Source organism: Lynx rufus, unplaced genomic scaffold (assembly GCF_022079265.1).
Source record: "Lynx rufus isolate CCGP_SWC_20201006 ecotype Redwood Valley unplaced genomic scaffold, mLynRuf1.p SCAF_5, whole genome shotgun sequence".
NCBI lineage: Eukaryota > Metazoa > Chordata > Mammalia > Carnivora > Felidae > Lynx > Lynx rufus.
The window spans coordinates 44,895,946-44,919,826 of NW_025814867.1; the positions used below are offsets into that span (position 1 = coordinate 44,895,946).

At 40.5% G+C, this 23,881-nt stretch overlaps 1 pseudogene; it reads right to left on the reverse strand.

Annotated features, from left to right (window-relative positions):
• The window catches only part of LOC124527148 (protein SET-like), a 36,940-nt pseudogene that overhangs the window by 8,180 nt on the left and 4,879 nt on the right, over positions 1–23,881 (reverse strand).

Sequence of the window (23,881 nt, forward strand, 5' to 3'; positions counted from 1 at the left end):
GAAAATAAAAAGAATGTGTGCAGAGGCGACTGGTCGTTGGTATAAATCATTTCCCATGTGTCTGGCACCCCCAGACACTGATCACTCCCTGCCAGGCCCTGGCTCCAAACCCACGACACCCTCACGGGGCCTTCTGCACACTTAGGGCACAGTCACATCTGATTTCCCTGGGAACCTGTCACTCAGAGCAGGGAGCTGAATGACAAGAATGAGCAAGGCACATTATTGGGTTTTGTTATTAAAGAAAATGAACTTGGCTTGTTGAAAGCATGGTATACAGCGTATGGTCACAACTTCTTTTTAAACGAGAAAGAAAATGAAAGGAAGTACGTGCAAATATTAATAATAGTTCTCTTTGGGTGTCAAAAGTATGGGTAATTTTTATTAACTTTCCCTCCACATTTTCTTTAATAAGCATGTATTGTCTTATTTAGGAAAAATAAACTTTAAAAAGCATTTACAAAGAAAGGTATTAACTTTAGACATGTATGCATATACAATATGTGTATTAATACATGAGATATGCAAGGAACTAAGGAGATTTATTCATTTATTTTAAAAGATAAAACCTTTATTTTATGTTGATCTATTTTTGAGAGAGAAAGAGGCAGAGCATGAGTGGGGGAGAGACAGAGAAAGAGGGAGACACAGAATCCGAAGCAGGCTGCAGGCTCTGAGTTGTCAGCACAGAGCCCGACGCAGGGCTCAAACTCACGAACCCCAAGATCATGACCTGAACGAGTCAAAAGCTTAACCCAATGAGCCAGGAACCCCGGGAACTGAGGAGATTTAAAGCTTCCGAGGACTCCTGGTAAGAATATTTCACGTGGTAGATATTCCGAGTGTGATCGGAGGATCAGAAAAGCAACGAATCCCCGGTTTGAAATGACCCTTGTATTCATTATCTCTGGCTGCATAACAAATTACTCCAAAACTTAGCAGCTTAACCCGGGAAACATTCATTATTTCACACAGTTCCTATGGGTTAGGAATCTGGGTATGACTTAACCGAATGGTTCTGGCTCAGGGTCCCTGTCGAGGTTGCAGTCAAGCTGTCTGGCAGGGGCTGCAGTCATCTGAAGGCTTATGCAGCACTGGAGGATCTGCTTCCAAGATGGCTCATTCATATGGCTGCTGGCAGGAGGCCTCAGTACCTTGCCACATGATGATTCACAGGGCTGCCTGACTGTCCTCACAACCCAACAGCTGGTGCCTCCCAGAGGGAATGATCAAAGAGACAAAGAGAAAGATTGGGAGGCAGGAGCTAGAATGTCTTCTACGATTTAGCCCAGGAAAGGACATACCATCACTTCTGCCACAATCTTTTGTTGCACGGACCAGTCGTGATGCCGCGGATTGTAGGAAGTGACTACAGCGGGGCATAAATTTCTGGAGGCAGGGATCAGGAGGGGCCTTCAATGTTCCATCCCCATGGCATCCTTGAGAAACTAAAATTTGCCACACAAAAGAGTGGCAAAATAGAGAAATTTTTCTAGAGCAATATTGAGCTTGTTAGTCAAAATAATTTAAGCCTATAAAGGAAATAGGTATTTGAATTCTATTTTATATTCTGACTGATCAGAAATGGCTCTTCTGAAAACTTACTATATTACTGGTTATGAGTATAATGTGGCTTTTTAAAATGTCAATTGGTTTCACTTCTTGGAAAGTTACAGAAGTTTCTTCCTCCTGTCTTCAGAGAAGATTGGGTAGGACAAAGTAGGGATTTTTCTTTCCTTTTACAAACTTTACATTTTGGTTGCGTGGCTGTCAATATTTTTGTAGGCAAAAACAAACAAATACCCTTCAGTGGTTGTTTTCAGACCAGCTAGATGTCTAACTGATAAAAATTAATTCATCTCCCCCCTGCAGGTCAAATCTGTAATACTGTCCCCAGATTCCAACATAAGGAAAAAGCGGTTCATGAAATCAACTTAGAAGCCATATTGTTAAAAACAGTAGCCAGAATGGAAGGTCTCTCTGACTTGGGATTTTGTTTTCAAATGAGTTTATTAAGGTGAAAAAGCATAATTAATAACATCAAAATTTAACCTACTTTAAATTTTTTTTTCAACGTTTATTTATTTTTTGGAGACAGAGAGAGACAGAGCATGAACGGGGGAGGGGCAGAGAGAGAGGGAGACACAGAATCGGAAACAGGCTCCAGGCTCCGAGCCATCAGCCCAGAGCCTGACGCGGGGCTCGAACTCACGGACCGCGAGATCGTGACCTGGCTGAAGTCGGACGCTTAACCGACTGCGCCACCCAGGCGCCCCTAACCTACTTTAATACATTTAACCAATGGCTTTAATAATAAGAGTAAACTTAGGTGAAATGAGAAATGTCTTCAAATTTGCGATGTAAGATAATAGAAATATGGGACAGTGCGTCACGTCCTCAGAGCTATTCCTAACCAGAAAGAGAATAGGAGTTAGTATTTGCCATTACTGCAGACTCTTCAAGACCAGGAATTCTCCTGTCTTCAAATCCCAAGTGCCCAGTAGAATGCTAGGCATAAGGAGAAGGTCAGGAAGTATTTGCTGAATGAAGAAGGAAGGGAAAAGCAATAAATGTTTGAGGGAAATGATACACTACAAAAGTCATTCTCATCCTAATTTCCACTCTTCCCTTTGCCCACTCTGTTCCCAACTTGCCCTGACTTCAAAGAGAGTAGTTCCCAGGAAGAGAGCTGAACTCAGCCTCAGCATCTATAAAATCACCAGATCCCCAATGGCTCCTGATTTGTCATTCCACCAAGTCCAGTTAATTCCCTCTTCACGCTGATATTTTACATTCTAGTCCATAAAACTAAAAGAAATGAACACCCCCCCCCCAACTTCTTGTTTGGGGCATCTATTTTCAACACCATCCCACAAATTTCTCTGAATCTACTCTCTCCCCCCAGTATAATGATGGAAATGGAACATAGGACTCTATAGCCGATGGATTCTAACTCCTGTCTTTTTATCCAGCTGGAAAGCTACTTACTAGTTCTTTGTCTTCTTTTAGTAACAGCTTTTCTCCTAGGAATCTGCACTCTTGCTGTTAAAATTCCCAGCAAGTTCAAAGGCACTCTCATCCCCTCAAGATCTGCCAGTTAACTCACTGTTGCTACTCGGTACTGCCTTTGATAATTTAGCCCTTCCCAGAGTCAGGTTTTTCTCTATCTCAGGATAATATAAGGCTTTATCAAGCTGTCAAAACCCTGGATTTTGGCATAGCTTCCAAAAGGGTGTTGAAATATTCCCGAAGGATGAACCCTCTTGAACTAAGGAATCACTGAGGGGAAAGGAATGCAGGCAGGTCTGACAGGATCTGCAGCTTTCCCCTGATTTATTGTACCTTGCTTTATAGGAACTAAAGGCTCCTTCTGGTGAGTTCAGTACAGATGAGACACTCTCCGTGGATGGCGGATTTCACCACATGCTATTGGGTCATGCTTATCAAAACTCAGGTGTGCTCATCACTGACTCAGTAACCTCATTATTCACTTGGTTTCAAACTGTTTATTCCAGCACGCACTGTACCCCTCAAATATTTTTTCTTTGAGGGCTGAGATTTTATCAGGCACCATTATGGTTTCTGATAAGCTATTCAAAGTTTAAAGTACATATATATATTTTTTTTAAGTCAGAGGCCTGCATCTCCAAGTACAGGGTGGTCCAGGATAAATCAGACCCATGAAAAATATAAGGACTATGGTTGGTCTTTTTGTAATTGTTGTTCGAAAAGTAATTGTCCCAAATTACAAAAAGGAGAAAAAAGAAAGAAGAAGAATATAAGGAATAATTCTAGGATAGTCTTTTGGTATGTTTCCTTTTAGTCTTTTTTAAAAAAACATAACAGGTTAAGTGAAAAAAGTTAAGAATTTTATCACAAGATTTTGTCCCCATTATGCTACGGAGTCTGCTGCTTCATAACTATGGCTTTTAAAGGTGGCTTTGGGGGCGCCTGGGTGGCTCAATCAGTTAAGTGTCTGACTTCAACTGGGGTCATGATCTCACAGCTCGTGGGTCCGGGTCCCGCGTTGGGCTCTGTGCTGATGACTCAGAGCGTGGAGCCTACTTCAGATTCTGTGTCTTCCACTGTCTCTGTACCTCCCCTGCTCACACACTCTCTCTCTCTTCTTCAAAAGTAAATAAACATTAAAAAAATTTTTTGTTAAGATGGCTTTGACAGAGACAGGTTTTAGTGAACAAAATTAGGCTGGGAATTAAAAAAAAAAAAAAGGGAAAACAGAAGTCATCATATATTTTTCATTATATTATTTTTCATCATTATATTTCATCTTTGAATTATTTCTTATATGTATTTTAGAGTTTTGCCGTTCCAAACATTATCAATAATACATTATATATGTTTAAGGGAAACCTTGAACTTGTTTTAAGGTTTATTTACTCTACCAGGGATCAGTGACACTTTTCATCTCTGTTTCTTAAAAATTAAAGAATCCAGTCACATCAAAGAAGAGGAATTTCCAGAATTGAGTTCCATAAGAAACCAGTTGATATGAATGTGTTCCCCGAGGTATAAAAATGTTTTGCCAGTCCCAATACAGAGTGAGAAGATCTTAGGAGAATCTAACAAATGACACAATGCAGATTGCCTATCCCAAGTCCTCAGTCCTCAAAATTTAAATGCAGCATTCCACTTGCTCCTTTTTAAAGTTTAATAAGAAGAATAAGGTAATGTGTTGGAGGATTTTGGAAACTGAGTGAAGATGAAAGGAGCAGTGTCTTATGTTTGTGTTTCTTTTACATTTGATATCTTCCCATATTAGACAGGGAAAGAAAATATGCAAGAATACAAAGGGCAGTGTTTTTAATAAAACCTTGGCTGCTTTTCTCTAAGAACTAATGCAAACAATTTTATCTCTTTAGGGGTCATTTTCAAAGCAAAGGGAAGAAATAAATTGTCAGGATCCCATAAGGTACTTGGAAAATACACTCTTTTTGTGCTTTAACTCAGCTAGGGAAAAGAAACTGAGCAAAAAGCAAGATTTCACTCAGGTCTACTTCGGCCTCATGTGGAAGGAAGGAAGGAAGAAGGAAGGAATAGAGGTGTGTGTGTGGGGGAGGGGAACCCTCTCATACTCCATACCCTGTATCATAGCACTTATTAAAAAGAGAATTTAATATCTGTTCTTTAACTATACAAATTTGAGGGGCGCCTGGGTGGCTCAGTCGGTTATGAGTCGGACTTCAGCTCAGGTCACAATCTCGCGGTCCGTGAGTTCGAGCCCCGCGTCGGGTTCTGGGCTGATGGCTCAGAGCCTGGAGCCTGCTTCCGATTCTGTGTCTCCCTCTCTCTCTGCCCCTCCCTCATTCGTGCTCTCTCTCTCTCTGTCTCAAAAATAAATAAACATTAAAAAAAATAAAAAAAATATACAAATTTGAGTTTTCTAGCAAGGGAAGAGAATTATATTTCTATTTTTCTGACATGATATGAAAACCTAAGTTAGCACAGAGACCCTGCTGTCAAGCTGGGGCCACCTGGGCTCCCCAGGAAGGAAATCCTTGGGAAGGATTGTATTCTATGGACCTACCTTTGACAATTCAGCTGTGCTTCATTCCTAGATGCATTTCTGCCTCATGTGTTAAAACAACCAGCAAAATGTGTCGTTCCTCAGGTGGGCACATTTGGAAGGACTAGAGGAGAACGAATGTACTTGGGCCACTTTCTATCTTAGAACAGCTACGAGGTGAGCTGCCACAGAAACAGAAACAGGGCACATCTGACAGGTTCTGGGTTTCCTTTTGAAAACAGGATATAGACCAGGCTTTCTGAAAGAGCCACTGAAGTTTGCAAAATGCTCTCTGCCCCTGGCTGATTGAGTGAAACAGAGCCAACTCTTAGTTTGGATTGGAAATCATGTGAAACTTATTTATGCCCTTTTTTATTTTCTCTCTTTAACTCTCTGTCCATCATCGAGCAGAGTCTGAGCATCTGAGCCGAGAATCTGTGTCTGGAGCTGGTTTACATTCATACTGGAAATAAAACTCAATATGGGGTGAGAATCCAGGCTAACTAAAGTCAACTCTTTTTGAACAAAATAACCACTCTATGTCCCTCCTCAAAGCCTACAAGCTCCTGAGTAGTTCCCATAAATCCAGGTCCATTCAAAGGGTCTGCTCCTGGCTTTCCACCAGTAGCTTGCATCCACATGCATCAGATTCGACTGTCTCTTAAATCTGCAAAACGTTATCTGCCTCACGGTGCACAGACTACTGTCCCGAACTGTATTCAATCCAGATGGGCGGCTTTGCCACTTCCTGACTTCCATCCTATTACAAGTATGAATGTTTTGAAACCAGGCAACCAAGAGACTGATATCCCAACTGAATGCGAAGCATATAATATTTGGGGAAAGCTTTCTGGTGGTATCCCAGAAAATGAGGCTATTATGGCCCCCATTAACCACTGGATGTCTGAAATTTTCAACCTCCCAACATGTGGATCAGATCACATTTGTGGGAGGACATACCATGGGCATGCCCAGGGTCACACACAGTTCTCAGGGAACCAGCTTGACCTCCACATCTTTCCGTATCACTCACAAAAGAAAGTCAGAATATTAATTTGATATTAATATTAGTTTGAATAAATGATTATCACAGGAATAAGCCATAACCTTTTAAAAAAATAATTTGCAAGCACTGGTGACAACAATTTATTGCAACAGCTGATCGGATCCATTAGCATTTCAGCCGTAGTCTACTCAGATCGCTACCATTCCCATAAACATCAGAGCACTTCTCAATCATATGGTGGCAATTGGTTTATGTATCCACCTCTTCCTCGGGGGGCAGGGCCGAGTCTTGGCCATCACTTTATATAAACCAGTGCTCAGGCTATCGCAAGGATTCAATAACAGTTAGGAAAAGCAAGGGAGGGGCGCCTGGGTGGCTCAGTCAATTAAGTGTCTGACGTCAGCTCAGGTCAGGATCTTACGGTTCGTGAACTCGAGCCCCACGTTGGGCTCTGTGCATACAGCTTAGAGTCTGGAGCCTGCTTCAGATTCTGTGTCTCCCCCTCTCTCTGCCCCTCCCGTGCTCACGCTCTGTCTCTCTGTCTCTCAAAAATGAATAAACCTTTAAAAAAATTAAAAAAAAAAAAGAAAGAAAAGCAAGGGAAAGTTACATTTATGCCTTGAATATCTCTAGAAGGATCCCCAGGAAACTGGTGTCGGGAGTTGTCCTTAAGCAGAAAATCTGGAGGACTGTGGTGTGAACTTGCTTTTCACTATATTATTTTGTATTCATTAGACTTTTTACTCTGTGTTTTATATGTGAGTGTGTTAGGATAGATATTTACTGGCTGAATAAACAAATAGATGAATGAACAAGCTACATCCAGGAGCACAAGGTTGACGCCCGAATATTTTTGGCTATACTGACTTAATGGCAGTGTTTTCCTGACCCTGAGTTTCGAATCCTTTTAGTGACTCATATTCAGTTGTGTGCCAGGTCAAGAGAGTGCTGACACTCCAACTGACTCAGTGTGTCCAGACATTTTTAGCCTCGGAAGAGACAAAGAACTGTCACAAAGGCTAGACTTTATTGGTTTGGTTTTGATGCATTCAGCAGAAATGGAAATGCTCACTGCTTTTCTCAAGATTAGACGTTGCGTCTTATCTGGAAAGAGCGACTATGATTACTTCTTTAAGATAAAGCTCTAATCCAAGCTCAAGGAAAACTGGAATTCTTTAGGAAAGAAACAAACAAACAAACAAACCACATTTGGTTCATGTCCTCAGCTTTGTGTCTCCTTTGAGCCCCAGAGAGGCATATTAATACTGTGAATCTGAGAACAGTGGCTTTGGGGTCAGGCAGAACTTTCCTAACTGCCCCAGGCCTCACAATGCTCGGTTGTATATAAATTGGGAACAATGGTATCTATCTCACAAGGCTGCCATTAGGCCTACATTAGCTAATGTATTTAAAATCCCTGAAACATAGGGCTCAAAAGTAGTAGTTATTATTTTTATCCTAAAATAGTCTCATGGCCCCGTTCATCCTTTAAGTTGGCTGGGGATCGACACCAGTCTTTGCTTTGAGACAAGCTTTGAGGCTTACCTCTGATGTGCAACCACACTTTGAGTTTACGAATGTGTTGCTCCCTCCTGTAATGAGTATATTCTGGGTGTGCTGTTTTTGGCGTGTCACTTCTTTTGCCTACAGTGTAAAGATTAGCAATAAGTTTGCTACTTCCAACATTCACCACGTCCTCTGCTTATCATAATCCCTGATCAGTCTTCTTCGATAACATCACTTTTTATCCAACCGGGTCCAGATTATATAGTTTGAGGGCCACCCCGGTGCTGTTGGAGATTTGTCAGCCCTGTCCTTTAAAGGGTGTTGGAAGGACATCGGTGCTGCAATCAAACATTGTGACAGTCTTGCCATGCCAAAAGAATTTGAGATGAGTTTGGGTTTTTGTCCTTGTTGTTGTGGTGGTTGTTGTTGTTTGGAGTTGGGGGATGAGGGAGGCAGAGGCCAGAATTTTCTGAAACCACAATCCTCAAATTCCTGAATGTTCAGCGAGTTCGCCATGAGGTTTAAGGGCCCTGCTAACTCATCTGGCTACTGCTGTTGTCTGGGCCTTAGATGACTGGCTGGGGTCGCCGGTGGGGGGGCGGGCGTGGGGGGCCTGCCTTTCCCAGCATGGAAGTGTGCAGCTCTCCCCGCACTCCCTGCCCCAACAATGCCAAGAGCCAGAAACAAGGGGCGGGAGTGTTAGCAGGCCCCGCTTGAGTGGCAGCTGAGAGAGCCTTCATTGTGCCTGGCGCACCGAGAGCAGATTGTTATTCTGCAGGCATGCGTTAGAGCCTGGGCAGAAGGCGCCATGCTCTTGCCCCAGTGGTGTCTTGCTGCTGCTGGGAAGGAGAGGGGGCTGCCGTCGTGCAGAACTTCTGTGGGCCACGTTCCAAGAATTGTCCCTAGAGAGCCCATCACAAGGGGAAAACATTTGTTTCCTGAATTTATAACTCTCTTCCATTCCATGAGTTTATTATTTCCCTCCACCTTTCCCACCTCCTCTGCTGCAAAATGACATCATTCCGTTAACCCCACTCAATTACGATTATATTCTCACTACTTCAGGGTATCGTCACTTGAACACGTATACTTTGCATAAAGCTTTATCATATAAAGAGCCAAGTTAGAAATGATTCTCGTCTTCTGTTTCATTGTCATTGAAGTAACACCCTCTGGGAGGTTAGCTGCTGTCGATTTAGCCCAGTTACCAAAAGAATGAGGAGTCTGTTTCTACAAAGATTTTTCTGGGCTAGAGGGTTCTGAGGCATCGATCTATGAAATGACTCCCTCTTTGCTCCAGGTATTGAAGACTCAGCTCTCTGCGCTTACTCATTGGCGTGAACTCATAAAGGACCACTGCTAAAAAGTCTCCCAGATTCATCAGCCAAAGAGATGTGCTAGAATTAGTGTCTTACGATTCTGGCGGTGGGATGTTTTGCAGCAATCAGAGACAGCACGGTATGACTACATCCGGGCAAATTGAATGCAGGAAGTGGTGACCAAACATATGCAGAGATCATCTGGGGAAAATTTTGTAAAGGACCCAGTAAACACATATCATCTCTTCTGCTTCACCCTTCCTCCTCCCCCCAACCCTCACCTTCCAGAAGTAGAATTCATCAGCTTTGAAAGAATGAGAAATGTCAAATGCAGAAGGATTGTCTAGGGTGGAGTCTGCTGTGTTTTCCATTCCGCTTCTCCTCCCCCTCACCCCGCTACCATTCTGAGCCTGGAATATCAAAGGCACCAAAGATATTGAAACTCTTCCCCCACTGACTCAGCCTCACCACTATGGGTGGGGATGGCAGGGAAGTGTGCATGAATTTCTCTAAGCCATTTTTCTGGTTCAAGCAAAAGGCAGAGGAAATGAAGGAATCTGTCTGATGCATGAAGCAGACTCTGATTCTCTTCTAAGACATGTGCCCACAAGTAGGCTATCATTATTTGAGTGTGTGTATAATTAAAAACCTCTTAGCACTCTAGGCATATTTCCTGTCACAAGGACTGAGAACTGATCAGGCTTACCACTGTTGGCAGTGAAGGTAAAGAGGGCACCATGTGAACATACTTCCTTGTATGTGTAGGTATACATTGGCAAAAATGAACATCCTTCAGCCATTCTTTTTTTTTTTAATGTTTATTTATTTATTTATTTTCAGAGAGAGAGAGAAAGAGGGAGTGGGGAGGACAGAAAGAGAGGGAAAGAGAGAGAATCCCAAGCAGTCTCCACATTCTCAGTGCAGGACCTGACGTGGGGCTCAGTCTCATGAACCATGAGATCATGACCTGAGCCAAAATCAAGAGTCAACTAACTGAGCTCAACCAACTGAGCTATCCAGATGCCCTATCCCTCAACCATCTTCAACTATCTTGAAAGAGAGTACATTTTATTCATGTAATTTTTAGAAGAAGCAAAATCCAGGCATGTAGTAAACCTTTCACTCATGCATTCACAATAAATATTTTTGGAATACATAAAAGCAGATATGCATTGTCAAGAGAATGGATGAGTGGGTGGATAGTTTCTAGAACTCCCTAAATCTACTTCTATACACATTTTAAAAATAAATTTATTTATTTATTTATTTATTTATTTATTTATTTATTTATTTTTCTTAGAGAGCATGAGGGTGGGAGAGGGACAGAAGGAGGAGAGAGAGAATCTCAAGCAGTCTCCATGCTCAGCACGGAACCCAACGTGGGACTCAATTCCATGACTCTGGGATCATGACGTGAGCCGAAATCAAGAGTCAGAAGTTCGATAGACCGAGCTACCCAGGCACTCCCACATTTTATTTATTTTTATTTTTATTTTTATTTAAAAAAAAATTTCTTTTAACGTTTATTTATTTTTGAGACAGAGAGAGACAGAGCATGAACGGGGGAGGGTCAGAGACAGGGAGACACAGAATCTGAAACAGGCTCCACGCTCTGAGCTGTCAGCACAGAGCCCGACACAGGGCTCGAACTCACGGACCATGAGATCATGACCCGAGCCGAAGTCGGCCGCTCAACCGACTGAGCCACCCAGGCGCCCCTATTTTTATTTTTTTAAATAAGCTCTACACCCAATAGGTGACTTGAACTCACGCCCCCGAGATCAAGTGTTGTGTGCTCTACTGACTGAGCCAGCCAGGTGCCCCTCTAAATCTACTCCTAAAGTCATGTACTGTATTTAAAAAACAAAACAAAACTCATGTGTATGTACTTTAGTGGCCCAATATTTTAGAGTAACACTGAAAGTTAGTCTCAATCAAAGGGAATGTAATCACGAGTCTGTAGTAAATTTTTCTTTTTTTCCCTATTATTCAATATAAGGAAATTTAACATGAAGACTGGGGAAAACTATTTGCTTCATGTAGCTTTTGCTTAGGAAGCCTGATGTCTGTTCTTCATGGCCTTCCCTCCAAAATAAGTTGGATAAAGGTGTACTCTTTTGAGAGGAGGCACTCACCAGAGCTGTGATGCCTGAGCTTGTAAAAAGGAAGCTATATCGCAGGTAGAAGTGATGGAACAATGTTGGTAGAGGCACAACACAGATCCAAAGGCATTTCCTTCTTCTGCCAGACTACAATCCAAATCTAGACCAACATGCTTTTGGTTTGGAAAGTCTTTTCAAAATATCAAAAATACTTCCAAGAAATCTGGTTTTAAAAACAAGTGAACTTAATCAAAGCTAAGATTTGCTTATATGCTTCCAAAGTAAGGCATAATAACAATTCCTTCCCTGGAAGGAAATAGACCATTTATGTTACCTAGTTGTTAATGTCAAACTATGTTAATCTGAAAGCAATGACACTTACGGTCGTGTAATGTTCACTGAGCATTCAGTATCTTACCAGTTGGCAACAGCATTTTAAAATCATGGTCCCTAGGGGCGCCTGGGTGGCTCAGTCAGTTGAGTGTCCAAATTTGGCTTAGGTCATGATCTTGTGGTTCATGGGTTTGAACCCCGCGTTGGGCTCTGTGCTGACAGCTTGGATCCTGGAACCTGTTTCAGATTCTGTGTCTCCCTCTCTCTCTGCCCCTCCCCTGCTCGCGCTCTGTCTCTCTCTCTGTCTCTCTCTCTCTCTCTCAAAAATAAACATTAGGAAAAAATTTAAAATCATGGTCCCTAACTTGATGGAGTTCACCTCATCAGGAAGAAAAAATTTGTTTGCTGGCTAAATGTGTGATTAATTATAATGATTCACAGTTTCTATTCTGAGCCCTGCCATTCTACCCTGGGTAGCCCCGGGCAAATTGTTTAAATTTCCCCATCCTTCAGTTTTCTCATCGGTAAAATAGAACTAAGAATACCCATCTTCCTCAGCTATTCAGTGAGAATTAATTACTGTTTGAGATCCTCAGATGAAAGACTCTCTGAGCTATTACACAAACAATAAAACTGCTTTTATACACAGCTGGGCATGACTCACATGAGAAGAGACAAATTCTTGTAAGATCTACATCCTGTCAAGACCAGAATATATATCTGCCCTTCAATGGTATAAGTCTTAGACTGTGTCCAACAGAAATATAACGTTAGCCACATATATAATTTTAAGTTTTCTAGTTGCCAAATTAAAAAAAAAAATAGGGGCGCCTGGGTGGCTCAGTTGGTTAAGCATCTGACTCTTGATTTCAGCTCAGGTCATGATCTCACGGTTTGTGAGACTGAGCTCTGTGTTGGGCTTGGGCTTTATCCTGACAGCATGAACCTGCTTGAGATTCTCTCTCTCCCTGTCTCTGCCCCTCCTCCACTTTCTCTCTTTCTCTCAAAATAAATAAACAAATTATAAAAAGTAAAAAGAAACAGGTAAAAATAATTTTAATAATATACTTGATTTAGCCCAGTATACCCCAAATATCATTTTAACCTGTAATAAGCAAGTATTAATGAGTTCTCTTATGTTCTTTTTTTTACAAGGAAGAAATTAAAATCTGGTATATGTTTTACACTCACAGAATATTCCAATTTGGACTAGCCAGGTGTCCAGTGCTCCTTACCCACAAAAGGGCTAGTGGTGCCTGTATCAAGAGTTCAAGGCTAAGAATTCCCTCAACTCCAGGCTACAAATGTCATCCATTGATCTATGTGCCTCTGGTTTCTCTTAGGTGGATAGGTCGGCACAAATATACTCTACTCTCATCTTCTATACTGTTTGGCTTCAGAGAGGACACTGCTAGAAAGTCCCTGCTTCCAGGAGCACTCAAGAGATTAGCAAGATGGTAATGGAAGATGCTCCAGGAAAAAAAAAAAAAAAAAAAAATATATATATATATATATATATATATATATATATACACATATATATATTCCCACTTCTCTCTTCCTCACAGAGGAGCAGAGGAGTGTCTTGACACATTTGGGGCAAGTTCCCTGTATTTCCTACCATGATTGCCAGCACACATTTGGCATCCCACACAGAATACACAGAATCACAGCATCACCCCCAAGACTTGGCTTAAGAACATTCAGTCAACTTTAAATGATTCCCAGTAAAGTTGATGAGAGTTTGAAATGCAGTAAACAAAATCTATTTTGTTTTGTTTTGTTTTGTTTTTTTCATTTCTTTGGAGGGAAACTGTCGTTGGATTGTTTGTTCGGTTGGTTGGTTGTTCTTCTTGAAACAGAAAAACATGAAACTATTAGAGGCGTGAACCATTGTTGATTTTAACCCTTAAATTCATTTGCTTTAGAAAAATCCTAACTCAAAAACTATAATGATTTTTCAAATCAATTTGAAATAGATAAGCCACAGTGTAATCTTATACAATGGTTTGCATAGTGCAAAATGCTCATGAAAAATATGCCTCATGTTGGACACATTGGCCATTTCATTCTTCCCATTGATCTTTGGGAAACTGTCTTTTCTTGGTAATCTCTTAATTTCATGCTGAGACCATCCTGTTTCCACCTAAACTCCAGTCTTGATTTACCCCAGGTTTCTGCCTCATACCCTGCACTAAGCACCTTCTCTGTGACCCTCTTCACATAAAGTGTGGCATGATCTTGAGTCTTTCCAAGCTGACCTCAGGGTCATCAAATGTTTACCAAACATCTACCTGGGTGAAACACTGCCCTGCAGGAAATGCTACCATAAGTACGATGAAGGGCCTGCCCTCCAGCTGCCTCTATCTGGAAGATGTACATTATTAATGTGAAAGAAGGGCCAACCCACAGGAGAAAACAGCAAACGCTGCATACAAGCGTATTTTAGGTAGTTGAGGGGTTAGGACTTCAATATGTGAATTGGGAGGGGGGCATAAATATTCAGTCCTTAACAAAGGGTCTCAGGGTAAAGACACCCTACCCAATTGGGTTGATGAGCAAAGATGAAAGTTGAACCTGAGATAGCCATTAAGGTGCCCTCCCTTCTGGATACTAGCAGAAGCCATGCATCAAGGACCAAATCGATGAACAATCATTTATATGTCAGTGCAGCTCTTTCTTGATAAGTCTATTATGTTGCACTTGGCTCCTGTAGCCTTTACTTCTTCCTGAGCTCCAGCCTGCATATCTATCTGCCTTCTGGACATCTCCACCTTTATGACCCACAAGTATCTAAAACTCAACATCTCCAAAACAGAATTCATGATATTCTGATATTCTACCACCCAGCTTGTCCTTGCACCTGCCTTCCCAAACCTTTTTGGTACCAACATCTTCCACTCAGTCATTCAAGCTACAGATCTCCTCTTTCCTCACCCCTGAATTTAATGGACTAAAAGCCCTGTCAAATACAACTCCTTGTCTTTCTTATCCCCATCCCTCCTCACAATCTCCACTTCATATACCCCAGTTCAGACCATCATTATCTTTCTTTTGAACTACTGAAAGATAATAATAACAATTTTTTACATCTACTGCTACTACTACAACAACTACAACTACTAGTGGGAGTAGTAGTTAGCATGTATTGAGAGCTCTCTATATGGCAGTCCCTGCCCTAAGCACTTTATAGGTATCGTTCCCTTTAATCTTCACAGCTATTATAATTTGCATTTTACAGATGAGAAAACCAGGTCAACAGAGGGGCTAAGGAACATGCCCAAAGACACAGGTGCTAAGTGGTAGAAACAGGTGCTGAATCCTGGCAGTGTGAATCCAGAACTTGCCTTCATCATGACCCTGAAGTATTCTGCCTTCTCAGCAGTGTAGTCCCTCCTTCTGGACTCCTCCCTTCCAATTCTCCCTCTACTTTTGCCATAATGATCTGTCTAAAATGCAGTCTGATGTTCTCATTTCCTGGCTTCGAATTCTTCAACTTTAGCCTTCATTTCCTACAGGGTAAAACTCCATGGGGCCCAAGACCACAAAACCCTCCAGACCATGGCTCTGCCTTTCTCTCTAGTTTTGAATACTTTACTTACCCTCTTACTCTTTTTACTCTAGTGCTTCTAAATACTGTTCTCAGAACATGCCATTCCTTTCCATGCCTCCAACGTGACACATGTGTTCTTCCTTCTTCACAGAACATTTTTCTTCAGTAAGGCACCACATTCCTTCCCATTCAAACTTCTGTGAATTCTTTATATCCCAGCTTGAATGGAGCTCCCCTCAAGGAAGCAAACCAATTAGTGAAAAGTCGTTTGCTGAACGTGAATTCCTGAATGCTTACTTTGTCAAGGGACCAATTTATCAAAACTTTAAAAACTTTAAACTACTTAGAAAGTTTATAACACTTATCTTGGATGAGAGGGTTTCTACAGCCTTTTTAAGAGTTCTGTGAGGTTACAAGTTGACCATGTTAATTAACTGATCCCAGAATCCTGACCTACAGATTTTTCCTCTTTTCCTTCTGTGGCTTCTGTACCCATGTCTACACTTGAATGATGTACTTATCACCACATGGAGTAATCATTTCACATGTCTGAGATCTCTAGGATATTGTGAGCTCCGTAACAGTCTGGCTGTGTATTTTTACCTCTTGTCCCTATGTTAAGTGGAGTGTGAAGTATGGTAAAGTTTGAATAAATATATTAAGCTGAATTTTAACTTGTCAATAAATGAGCACTTTTATGTTCTACTCCATTTCATCCATAAGGAAAATTTAAATTAAATTAAATTAAACAGACAAAACAAAATATGCATTCTAGAAAGTAGAAGTCATAGAATATATATATTCAGGCCTGCTCCTAACATTTTGGGGGCCCACCTAGGAATACAAATGGAGTATCACATACCTACCATAAACAAAATATTTTGAAGTTACAAAAGTAATCTAAGAAACTATTCAATTAAATATATTCTATCTTTTTACCTTGAAAAATATCTTCATAATTATCTGGAAACTAGAATGAAATTTAGAATTTTCAATGGTAGTATGGAGATATCCAATCCCAGACCTTGGCCCTTAGTCCGTGGCCCCTGGCCTATAGTCTACCCCTCTTTCTAACCCAGCTTAGTTCCACACTGTGAAATGCCACGCACACAACACACACACTCACTCACACTTACATGGACATCTAGCCACCTAAGATAGCTGCCCCTTGGCTGCCTTTTGATTGCACAATGGTGCAGCCCACTCTCTTAGGAGGCAAGGCCCTGGAGGAGGCTGAGTGCTTTGGGGCAAGGAATTCCCAGTACCATGTTAACTAGAATCCCTTTGGCTTACAGCCATTAAATATTATATTGGAAATGAAAAAGTATGGATGGTATATTAAATTTTAGAAGCAGGTTTTGAACTTTTTAAGACATCTATATGATAATCTATTCTTATGAAAAATTATATGCATGCATAAAGGTGCATAGAAAAAATCCTACATCAAATTATATGTAAAAAATTATACATCAAATTTATTATGACTGTTACTATCTCCAGGTGGTGGGAGCAGGTGTGATTTTTTTTTTTTTACTTACCTGTATTTTATATGTTTCCACTATGAACATTAATCACTTATGTTATTTTTAAATAAAATTTAAAATCAAAAACATTTTTTAAAGTACTTATACTAGGATAATTTCTACATGGCTAAGTGAAACATGATATTTGTTAAAACCTCAGAAACTTAGTACTTCCTATCCAGGAATAGTAGAGGATTTATAAAATATACCAAAAAACTCACTGGCTAGTGAAGAAAATGCATGAAGCTATTGAGACCTCCATATTTACAGACATGTGCTCATGAGGCTATGAATGTATACATTTATACTGAGTCATATAAAAATACTCAAAAGTATACAGTGCATATGTATTCATCCTGATGCCTGGAATTCTGTGGACAGAGAAGTGCTCTGTTCTCCATAGAGCCTGTCACTAGCTCACTGTCTGAATGTGGGCAAGCCACTGTGGGCCCAGAATGGTGTAGTCAGGGTATGAAACTAATCATTAGCAAGATACTCACTGAGTCTTACAAATGACCGTCTCTCTGACTGATGTTACTGACTAACATGGAATGGAGGGATATTATTTATTCACATTCCAGGTAATTCTAAGGACTGTGTGTGGGGTGGGGAGCAGGGTGATGTGGGTACACACACCATACCCCACATGCATATGCAAATTGCAAATGGAGCTTGGATGCTTATATGCATGGCGTTTCAATAACCTTAGATGTTGTTGGGGTTTTTTTCCATGGAGAGTAACCTTCTGCCTCGAGATGGAATCAGAATAATCATCATATAAGTTTTCAACAATCTCGGTGAATAACAAAACTGACCCAAATATTCCCTCAGTGTTCAAGCTATAAATTAATTCTAAACTAAGCTTCTCTGAACTCATTTTTAAGAGTTAGTTTTAAATTAGCATTTCATGCCATTTGTAATAAATAAGTGTTACATATAAACAAAAATATGACAACATTTCTATTTTGGGGGGATTCTATCTATTCCATAAATATTCACTCCAGGATAAGTGTCTGGGGGTGAAAAAAGTCCATTCCCAAAGAACTGCTTATTTTCTCCATATTCTGAAAAATTAATGTTTGAAAACAAGAAAGTATTATACATTCTGAAGGTTTATGCATTCCATTATCAATTTTGTTTCTCACGATACTAAAATAGAAATATAATTGCCTTCATAAGCTACACAAATAGCAAGTGAGAAATCAAAGAAACATTCCATGGTGAAAGACAATTAAAAATATTGAATGCATTGCCATAACATGCCGCATTCACACTCAAACTCTTGTATTTATCCGTTGTATTTACTTGTCTAGTCAATTGTCTAATAATTATAAGGATACATTTGAAAATCTGAGCATCTTAGCAATAGAACACATACATCCTTGGAATCAATCTTAAATTTGGTCGTTAAATTGACAAGATAGCCTCAGAAGCTTATACCTAATCTGTGGCAGAATGGGCTAGCCTTGCAAATTCACCACAATTTATAACATTGTCACCCTGGGGAAAAGCATTCCAAAACATGGCTCAGAAATCATTTAACCATACTTTCCTGCACTTTTGGACACAAGAAGAAGACAATGCAGTGCCTAGGGGAATGCTCTGACACTCCAGGGTTAGAGATGATCTGTCTCTGTAGATTGTTTTTGTTTGTTTGTTTGTTTAATTAACTGTGCTTTGTTTTTCTAATTATAAAAGGAATGTATGCCTGTTGCTATTAAAATTAACAATGCAGAAGGTAAAATTTAAGAAGTCAACATCACCCATGATTCTATTATTCAACAATACCCACTGTCGACAGTTTGGTACATTGTCTTTTTATGCCTTTTTATAAGGGTTGGTAACTTGCATTTAAAAAAATTTATCATAGGGGCACCTGGGTGGCTCAGCCGGTTGAGCGTCCGACTTCAGCTCAGGTCATGATCTCACGGTTCGTGGGTTCAAGCCCCGTGTCAGGCTCTGTGCTGACTGCTTGCTCAGAGCCTGGAGGCTGCTTCAGATTCTGTGTCTCCTTCTCTCTCTGCCCCTCCTCTCCTCGTGCTCTGTCTCACTCTGCCTCTCAAAAATAAATAAATGTAAAAAAAAAATTAAAAAAATTTATCATAGGGGCGCCCGGTGGCTCAGCTCAGTAAGGTAAGCATCCAACTCTTGATCTTGGCTCAGGTCATGATCCCAGGGTCATGGGATCAAACCCCACATCGGGCTCGGTACTGAGTGTGGAGCCCACTTAAGATTCTCTCTCTCTCTCTCTCTCTCTCCCTCTTCCCCTTCTCCCCTGCTCACGTTGTCTCTAAAATAGAAAAAATAAAATTAAAATTAAACAATAATTTTTTTTTAGCTTATCATACATAGTATTCTGCCAATAAACACACAAAAAGATGTTCAACACCATTAGCCCTTAGGGAAATGCAAACCAAACTCCCGGTGAAATATCATTTCACACCTACTAGAATGGTTATCATCAGAAAGACAGATAATAACAAGTACGAATGAGGGTGCGGAGAAGTTAGGACCCTTACACATTGCTGGTGGGAATGGAAAGTGGTAGCCTGGCAATTCCTCAAAAGGTTGAAATACAGTTGCCATGTGACCCAGAAATTCCATTCCTAAATTATACCCAGGAAAAAGGAAAAACAGATGTCCACACAAAACTTGTATACAAATGTTCATAGCAGCATTATTCATAATAGCCAAAAGGTGGAAACAACCCGAATGTCCATCAACTGATAAATGGATAAGGAAATGTGATATACCAGGTAGTGGAATATTATTTGGTAATATAAAGAGATGAAGTACTGGGGGGCCCAGGTGGCTCAGTCGGTTAAGCGTCCGACTTCGGCTCAGGTCATGATCTCACAACTCGTGAGTTCAGGCCCCGCATGGGGCTCTGTGCTGACAGCTCAGAGCCTGCAGCCTGGTTTGGGTTCTGTGTCTCCCCTCTCTCTGCTCCTCCCCCACTAGCACTCTGTCTCTCTCTCTCAAAAATAAATAAAAGTTAAAAAAAGAGAGAGAGATGAAGTACTGATATATGCTATAACATGAATAGCTATTTAAAAATCACCCTAGTGGGAGGTGTCTGGGTGGCTCAGTGGGTTAAGCTTTGAACTTCTGCTGAGGTCATGATCTTGTGGTTTGTGGGCTCAAGCCCCACATCAGACTCTGTGCTGACAGCTCAGAGCCTGGAGCCTACTTTGGATTCTGTGTGTGTGTCTCTCTCTCTGTCCCTCCCCCACTCACACTCTGTCTCTGTCTTTCTCTTTCTCTCAAAAATAAATAAACATTAAAAAAAAAAATCATGCTAGGGGCACCTGGCTGCCTCAGTTGAAAGAGCATGCAACTCTTGATCTCGGGGTTGTGGGTTCAAGCCCCACGTTGGGTGTAGAGATAACTTAAAAATAAAATCTTAAAAAAAAAAATCACCCTAAGAAGCCAGACACAAAAGACTCATATTGTGATTACATTATTACAGAACATCCAGAATAAGCAAAGCTATAGAGAAAGAACATCCAGAGATTAGTGATTATTAGGGCTGGGGGGGAGGAAGAATGAGGAATGAAACTTAGGTGCAGAGGGTTTCTTTTCGGGGTGATGATGATAATCTAAAAATTAGCAGCAATTTACAACTCTGTGTACTAAAAACCATTGAATTGTGCATTTTGAAAGGGTGAATTTTATGCTATGTGAATTATGTATCAATAAAGTGTTATTAAAATACATATATTAGCTGTGCAACCTTAGGTTATTTAAGCTGACTCTTAATTTCTTTTTTCTATAGGGTACTGTGAGGTTCTATTAACATATATATCTAACATATGTTTAATATAGAAATATAATCACTATTAGATATACAATCACTGATATATAGGTACATACATGTACACAATCATGAATATATAATATATAATAAATATATATTTCATATTTTTATTGTATATGTAGATACATATGTATATACTTATATATATATTTAAATCCATCACTTAACATCGCACCTGGCACAGAACAAACTTTCTGATAATGAGAGCTATTAAATCCTTTATGCTACAGCAAACCTCCTGTAGGTTTTTTTGGACATTAAACAATATTTATTTTACAGCCTAATATTTTTCAAGGTAGTTTGAGAGAACTACTAGAGCAGTTAAACAGGATTCTTAAATATCAGTAATAATAATCTTTGTCAGTTTTAGTTGTTACAGAGCAAACCTCCTTTTTAATGTCTTTTTTATGTCTTTTCTCGGTATAAAATAACTAGCCATTCTCCTCCATATAATTTCCTCATCTTATATTTGAAAATCCTAATTATTAATCTACTCTTCTGGTCAGCTCTCTTCTTGATAAATAAACTCAGATTCATAACACTTATCTGACTGGTGATTTTACATTTATCTGCTTGGTTTTATTAATTTGTGTACTAAACCATTCTAAGAAGGCAAGAACCATGCCTGTTTTTGTTCAACCCTGAATCACCAGTGCTAGTGAAGGCCAGACACATAGTTAGAGCTCAAGATATAATTGTTTAATGAATGAATGAATGAATGAATGAATAGATATGATATCTGCTCAGTGCCTTCCTGTAAACAGGTGGTTCGCAATGAGGGATGGGGTGTGGAGAGAAGGCGGGTTGTCATACAGGATACAGGTTGTCATGCCTGAATCACCTGCGGTGATTTTTTTTAAGTTCCCTGACACCTCCTCTCCCCAGGGCGTATCAGACCAGAGCTAAGAGCGTGCTACGTCTGAGGCAGGAAGGCCTACTTCACCCAAAATACACCTCATACAACTAGTCACTGGTGACAGAAATATCACCAAAGGACACAAAACCTTCCATTCATAATCAGAGATAAAGGTTAAGGTTCAAATACCTTCCACCAGTGTGATACCCTGACTAGACCAAGAGTCAACAAAGCTGGCCTGTAGACCTGCTTTGGCTTCGGATGTGAGTATATGACAGGAAGGAAGGAGCATGAGTATGCAGGCAGCTGAGAGTCCGACGAAGGTGTGGAGAAGTGAGGCACAAGCAGGAACACAAAGGCTTCATCTTCTTCATAACTTTGGCGGCATCAAGCCTGCTTTCTCTTGGGCCCATCTGTTTTCTGCTCTCAAGGTAAAAAGCTCTTAAGTCCCACTGCCCAGGATGAAGCCCTGCCTCGGCAGTCAGGATCTGACCACTGGCCCACACAGTGATGCTTCCACATATGAGATGGGAAGATAGCTTCTTGCCTACCGCGTGCTACCTTCATTCTTATTTCCCAACAAGTGTTCTTTTTTTTTTTTTTTTTTAACAGAGCCCTAATGGCTAGTTCACACGAACTGGATCACCTTTGATCCAGTCTGATTCCCAGGATCCTCGACTGTATTCCAACTCTATTTTTAACTTTTTAAACTGTAAAATATGACCCATATAGTGCATAGAATACAAATGAATAGTTTCACGGGTTATTATACAGTCAACCTCTACGTGACTAATACACAGTTTACATTATACATATATCCAATATTACAATAATTTTATTGCATGTAAGTGAAGCCACCATAGGAATAATTTTTAGGAAAAACAAAAAGAAATGATATGTTGTAAACACTTCCGAAAGACCCTACCCACGGTCCCTTTCCAGTCACAACCCCTACATTCCTCTCTAAAGGAACCATTCTTCTGACTTTCATGACATTCACTTTTCTTGCTTTGCTTAATGGACTTAACACCTAAGTACGCATCTCTAAAAAAATTGTTTGATTTTGTCTGCTTTTGAACTTTCCATAAATGCAGTATATAATTCTTTCCCCTGGATCCCATCCACTCAACATTGTTCTTAAGATTCATCCACATTATTGCTTGTAGCTGCAGTTGGTTAATTTTTATTTAGACACAGTATTCTAGTGAATGAATGTCCCACAATTTGTTTACACATTCTACTGTTGATGGATACTTGGATTGTTTCCAGTTTCAGGATATTATGAGTAAAACTGCTCTGAGCATTCATGTACGTGTCTCTTGATGTACATGTGTGCCTATTTCTGCTGCGTGTATATCTAGGAGTAGGATTCTGATAACTTATCTGGAAACATGCGTATCTTCACCTTCATTAGATAATGTCAAACTATTTTCTGAAATGACCACCAATTTACAACCTGACCAGCAGTGTTTGAGAATTCTCTATACGTTGTATTATCAGACTTTTTAACCTTAGCTTATCAAGTGAGAAGTAGGATCTCATCATCATTTTGATTTTTTTAATTTTTTGATTTTTAATTTTATTTTATTAAAAAAAATTTTTTTAACGTGTATTTATTATTGAGAGACAGAGAGACACAGAGCATGAGCAGGGGAGGGGCCGAGAGATGGAGAGACACAGAATCTGAAGCAGGCTCCAGGCTCTGAGCTGTCAGCACAGAGCCCGACACGGGGCTCAGACTCACTAACTGCGAGAACATGACGTGAGCTGAAGTTGGACGCTTAACCGACTGAGCCACCCAGGCGCCCCTAATTTTTTATTTTAAGTGACCTCCATGCCCAATGTGGGGCTTGAACTTATGACCCAGAGCTCAAGAGTCACATGCTCAACCTGCTCTACCAACTGAGCCAACCAGGCACCCCCTCCTCATCATTTTAGTATGCCTTCCTACCCCCCTCCCTCTTTGGGGAACACTTTCTTTCCTAGCATTTGCTCTTCCTTAACATTTTGCTCACGAGTTCTTTTCTACCTGCCAGCATGAATTCATTATTTATTCCAGTGGAGCAAACTATACCAAAAATTAGTGGCTTAAAACAATAAATATTTATTATCTTGCACTCTCATTAGTGTAGGTCAGGAATCTAGGAGTGCCTTAGCTGGGTGGTTGTGGCTCAGGGTTTCTCATGAAGTTACAGTCAAGGTGTTCACCAGGGCTGCAGTCTGAAAGCTTCCCTGGGGGCAGAGGATTCACTTCTAGGGTGGCTCACTCCTGTGCCTTGCAAGTTCATGCTGGCCTCCACAGGGCTGCTTCCATGTCTTCACGCATGGCAGCCGACTCCTCC